Source organism: Sarcophilus harrisii, chromosome 3 (assembly GCF_902635505.1).
Source record: "Sarcophilus harrisii chromosome 3, mSarHar1.11, whole genome shotgun sequence".
Classification (NCBI taxonomy): domain Eukaryota; kingdom Metazoa; phylum Chordata; class Mammalia; order Dasyuromorphia; family Dasyuridae; genus Sarcophilus; species Sarcophilus harrisii.
Window position 1 is genome coordinate 195,015,767 of NC_045428.1, and position 6,104 is coordinate 195,021,870.

Consider the following 6,104-nt stretch of genomic DNA (forward strand, 5'->3'; position numbering starts at 1 on the left):
AAAAGTTTTAAGGTTATTATGGCTCTTCCTAGCCTTCCTAGCCTCAGATATATTATCTCTTCTAAGTACTGATGGCTCCTACTGCCTCATTTCAGGGAGCATTTACATCCAGGAAATCAGCAAATACTACAAATTATTATTATTGTTTTGTTGGTTGCCTAATTGCCTAATTGACAATTCTACCTAAATCAAGCTATTTATTCAGTATCACGCTAATCAAACTAACAAAAAATGTTTTATAGTTACAAAAAATAATAATAAATTTATGAAAGAACAAGAGGTCAAGGATATCAAAGAAATCAATAAAAAAGTGAAGGAAAATAAAATCATACCAGATCTCAAACTGTTTTACAAAATGGTAATTATCAAAACAAGCTGGTACTGACTAAGGAAGAATGGTGAATCAATGGAATAGGTTAGATACATTATACCTATATACATTATACATTGTAGCAAATGTGATTTGCTATAATATATTACATTGTACACAATACATTATAACAAATGACCATAGTAATTTTGTATATGATAAACCCAGTTATATATTTCCATTAAAAAAACCACATATTCAATATCTTCATCTAGTGGAAACTTTTTCTGGTGATATCACATCATTTGGATCTGATAAGTATAAAATGTTGTATAGAGGCCAAGAAACCGACACTAAAAATGTTTTATTCTGTTGGCATCTCAGAAGAATTCTCTCTTCTTTGGTAATGAGTGTGGGCAGCATGTTGTTCTCCAGGAAGTCTGGGATTCTCTGAATCCTTACTTGTACATGATAAGCTACAAAGGCTATCCCGATGTTTGGAGCTTGAAAGGGAACACACTTGGAATAGTTCTCTCCTTTCCTTTGCCATCCTTGCTGTGCTGCTCTATCCAAAACTTGACACTCTTAGAGGGAAAAAAAAAGAGGAGAAAAAGTAAGTGAGGGCTAGACAAAAAGTTTTCTTTCAAGTGGAAGATGATATAACTGTAAGTCCAAATCTATGATTTCATCTGTGTGGGGAAGTATCAGCATGGACACCATTCCACTGATCTATAATTGATATTGTTAGAGTGGCCTGGAGTATTGAGAAGTTAAATGATCTATTTGTAGATAAACAGTACAAGGATAAACTTTCTGATAGAAGGTGTTGGAAAGAGTTCTTGAAGTCCTGAGCCTTCTATAAGGTCAGTCTTCTCTATATGACTAAAGAAAAACTATCTCAGGTATGGTTCAGTATTGACATCTGTTGTCCCCTTCAGGGACTATGTCTTCCCCCCCACCCTGCCTCATATCAATAGCATTTTATTTTTCCAAATACATGCAACATTTACTTCTGCAAAACTTTGTATTCCAAATTTTTCTCCCTCCTGCCCTCCTCCCCAAGACAGCAATATAATACAGGTTAAACAAACAATTCTTCTAAACATATTTCCATATTTGTCATGCAGCACAAGAAAAATCAGAAAAAAGGGGGGAAAATCAAAAGAAAAAAACAAGCAAGCAAACAAACAACAACAAAAAGATGAAAATATTATGCTTTGATCCATATTCAGCCTCCATAGTTTTCTCTCTTGGTGTGGATAACACTTTCCATTCCAAGTCTATTGGAATTGCCTTGAATCACCTCATTGTTGAAAACAGCCAAGTCCATTACAATTGATCATCACATAATCTTGTTACTGTGTACAATGTTTGAACAATATCCACTCACTTCACTTAGCACTAGTGCATGTCTTTCCAGGCTTTTCTGAAATTAGCCTGCTCATCATTTTTTATAGAAAAAGAATAATCCATTGCATTCATATACCATAACTTATTCAACCATTTTCCTGACTGATGGACATCCACTTAATTTCCAGTTTCTTGCCACTACAAAAAGGGCTACTACAAACATTTTTGCACTTTTGGATATATACTCAGTAGAGACATTGTTGGATCAGAGGGTATGCACAGCTTTATAGTCCTTTGAGCATAGTTTCACATTGCTCTCCAAATTGGTTGTGTCATTTTACAACTCTACTATTTAATAAGCGACAAGGTAGCTGTGAAGAGACACCTTCATAAGACAATGAACATATGTTTTTCTTCATCATGAAAGAAGTCTCTATGTCAACACATAGAATATCAAGTTTTTATGGCTCCTTAGCCTTTCTTAGAGCACTTTATCTGAATTTCTCCATTGCCTCCATTATTCACTATAGTGGTATAATAAGATAAAGAAAAATAATTAAATTTATTGATACATAATGAACTCTACAAATGTTTACATCTTTAAAATCTTTTATATGCAATATATTCTTTTACTACAATCAATTTTTCCATGATTTGACATTGAGTTCACAAAAATTTGATGTACTTTTTTTTTAATTTAGGGAGTCACTATATATATAGTATATATACTATATACTATATATAGTATATAGTATAGTAGATAGAGCCTCTTGCCTAGAATCAAGAGCCCCTGAGTTCAAATCTGACCTTAGACACTAACTCTGTGACCCTGGGCAAATCATTTAATCTCAGTTTGCCTCAGTTTCCGGAGATTTATTGATTGTAAAGCATTTAACATAGTAGCTACTATCTAGCAAGAGGTATAATATGTTAGCTATTATTTTTCCTCATATCACAATAACTATGAAGCATTCAGTTGATAAACTGAAGTTTATTTTCTCTGGTCTGGCCTTGATGAGTGTCTCAACCACAAATATTCAGTGTTGATTATGTCAAGTGAGTTTTCAAGCTATTTAACATATTTCTCTCTTATCAATGGAATAAATTTGTTAAGGTTTCATTACACATAGCATGGTACAAGGCAAGACTGTAGTGGGATATTCTATTTCCATCTAGGAATTTCTATAATTCTATAACACTTCTGCCTCTAAGTATATCAATACATGGGGACAAGACTTCTAGGATCAATAGAAGCAAAAAATTCCAGAGAAATTTTGGAGGGGTAAAGATGTCCAGACCACATGGGCTCACCTTGACTTCTTCAGACAATGAACTTGATATAGAATTAAGTTAAAAGTGAATATCGTTAAGAAAAATTACCTTTTTTCCAATTCTCAATATCTGTATTGTCTTGCCCAAGACAAGTGTATTTTTTCTTCATAGCAATGATCAGCAGATCTGTTTTTTAATATACTGCATACTCCCGAACTGAAGAAGCCTTTATCCTACTTATAGTTTCTGTAAGAAATGAGGAATAATTAACAAAGTCCCCAGCTGTCAGGTCCTCTAAAGGTCTTTGCTTGATTTCTGGGGATTAATTAGCCTGTTTTGCAGCTACAGTAGTCAATCATTGATACTGTTCTTCATTTTCAAGCAAATTTTCCTTTGTGATTTGGCATAACATATCCTATTTCATTGTGGCTTTGAATGACACTTGAAATCGTTGACTTACCATAACAACCTTTGAACTATCTATAATACTCATTGACTTGTACTTTTAGAACCACAATTTTTGCATGTATCTTTGGGGTGATATCCATTCTTAGAAACCATGAAGTTAAAGATCACAAAAGACAGCAATAAAATGGTACAAAATGAAGCACTTGATTGATAGGGAGCTAACTAAAAGTGAGAAAAATAGTTCAATCTGGTTTTAACTGGTCAAGTTCAAAAGTTTTAAGTAAGTCCATTTTTGTCATTCAGTCATGTCAGTCATGGTGACCACATTTGGGATTTTCTTGACAAAAATACTGAAGTGATTTGTCATTTTCTTCCCCAGTTTTTTGTTTGTTTGTTTGTTTTTGGTTTTTTTTTTTTGTCTTTTTGAGGCAAACAAAGTTAAAAGATTTGCCCAAGGTCACAATGCTACTAATGTCTAAGGTCAAATTTGAACTCATCTCAACTCCAGATTTGACATTCTATTACTACACTGCCTAGCTGTTGATTTGAGTAAGTCTAAATCAATAAAAATACATCCCCCTACCATATGAATGTAAAAGAATATTATTAGACTGGAAGAAATGAAGACAAGGTTAATTTCAGAGAAGCCTGGGAGAAATTATGTAAACTGATGCAGAGTGAAGTAAACAGAACCAAGTGAATAATCTATATAACAATAGCATTATAAAAATTAATAACTATAACAAACTTAAAAATTTTGATTAGACTAATAACTAATCATGATTCCAGAAAATCAATAAATAATGCGACCTTATATAGAAGTGATGGATTCAATATTCAGAATGGGACACATTTTTGAAGGGTGCCAATGTGGAAATTTTTTTTTGACTATTCATATTTATTACAATGTCTTTGAGGGATTTTTTCTTCTTCAGGTAGAAAGAGAGGTAGTTAAGTAGGGAAGAATGCTTATTTATTGAAAATATAAAATGTAACTTAAAAAAGAAATATACATGATCATTGTTGGCACAAACTGAAATCACATTAAAATTACTTCTTGTCCCAAATATTTCACACAATACTGTGCCTCATATTGTATATTATTCAAACTGTATTTGTATTATTAGATTATAAGGGCAGAGACTCCCATTTCTGTGTTCTTGAATCTTGAAACAATGCCGTATACAGAATAGTTACTTAAGAAATGTATGTTGAAATTCCAATAGACTTGGGATGAAAAATGCCATTACATCCAAAGAAAGGACTATGGAGATTAAACATAAATTGAAGCATAGTATTTTCACCTTTATTTGTTCCTTTCTTTTTCATGATTTTTTCCCTTTGGTCTAAATTTTCTTGCACAATATAACAAATATGAAAATAATTTTGTACATATTTAACTAAATCAAAATGCTTGCTGTCTTGGAGAGGTGGGAGATAAGGGATGGAGGGAGAAAAAAATTAGAACACAAAGTCTTACAAAAAGGAATATTGAGAACTATTTTTACATGTATTTGGAAAAATAAAATACTATTAATAAAAAAGAAGTACTTGTTGAATTGAATTGAATGAGTAAGAAAAAGCATTTCCAGTAGTTCACACTGTGAAATTAATTTATATGTGACATTATTTTACACTAAGGTCTTGAAATTTTGAAGATTTCAGTTCCTAAATAACCCCTATTATGGAACCCAAGATGGAATTGCTTTACACCAACTTTTTTCTGTGCAGTAATACCTCAGTTAATGACTCCCTTGAGGACAAAGTTACTTTGTACAAAATCAACCATATAAAAGTGAATTTCACAAATCATATGAAAATAAGCCATCAATTTTTGCAGGTAGAAGACACATCAGCTTACAACTTCAATTTATCCCAGGCCAGGAGACAAGATTGAGGGTCATGGCAAACTGTCAGGCTAAAGAAATTTCTTTTCCTTATCCCCTGCCTTCTCTTGGTCCTTCTTTTTTTTTCTAATTATAACTCCAATCTCCTTCACATTAGATAGATTATCCATTAGATATAATGAGTTTCCATTAAAATATTAAAAAATAGTTGAATTTAATACTACCTAATGTAGTTAAACAGTAATAGCTACTAACATTTGTGTAGTTTCTAAGGCTTATATAAAACACTTTACAAATACCACATTTTATTCTTACAACAATCCTGAAAGATATGCGCTATTATTAGCCCCATTGTACAGATGAAGAAACTGGGGCTAACAGATGATTTACCTAGATTCATCCAGCTAATGTCTGAGACAAGATATTGATTCATCTCATCCAATCCTACCTGTAGAATCCTGTAACCTGGCAGATCATATAGTTTGACCCTCCTATTTCACAGATAAGAAACAAAAGCCTGAGAATCAAGGTGCCTTTTATGAGGTCACATACCCAAATGATGACAAAGACTGGATTCTAAAACCTGATTCTTGACTCCTAGTCTTTTGCCTGATTGACTACCACAAAATTCTGCTACTCAAGGTGTTTTTCTCCTAAATCAATTCAACGCTATCCTATCAGTGAAGATTTATAAAATGCCTACTCTATGTACAAATACTGCTAGAATGAAGATTCAATTCAATGAGTTTCTATGATCTTATTCATGTCTCATCAGTAGAGATCAGAGTCCATCTATATCATTTCATCCTCCAAGATGATTTTTGTCCCCATTCTTCTACAAATCCTCAACAGGGTATCTACTCTTCATGCTGGAATCCTTTGTCCAAACTTTTCCCATAATCACTAATACAGCATAG

The 6,104-nt window shown here is 32.7% G+C and overlaps 1 long non-coding RNA gene across 2 annotated transcripts; it reads right to left on the reverse strand.

The window, feature by feature from the left end:
* Positions 1 to 657: 657 nt before the first annotated feature.
* On the reverse strand, positions 658 to 5,685 carry LOC116422305. 2 transcript variants are annotated; one of them, XR_004232893.1, is made up of 3 exons: positions 5,636 to 5,685; positions 3,041 to 3,178; positions 658 to 894 (listed from the first exon to the last, which is right to left on the reverse strand). It is a non-coding gene; the product is annotated as an uncharacterized LOC116422305 (long non-coding RNA). The 2 variants fall into 2 exon arrangements; XR_004232892.1 differs by having other exon boundaries at positions 5,578 to 5,666.
* Positions 5,686 to 6,104: the final 419 nt, after the last annotated feature.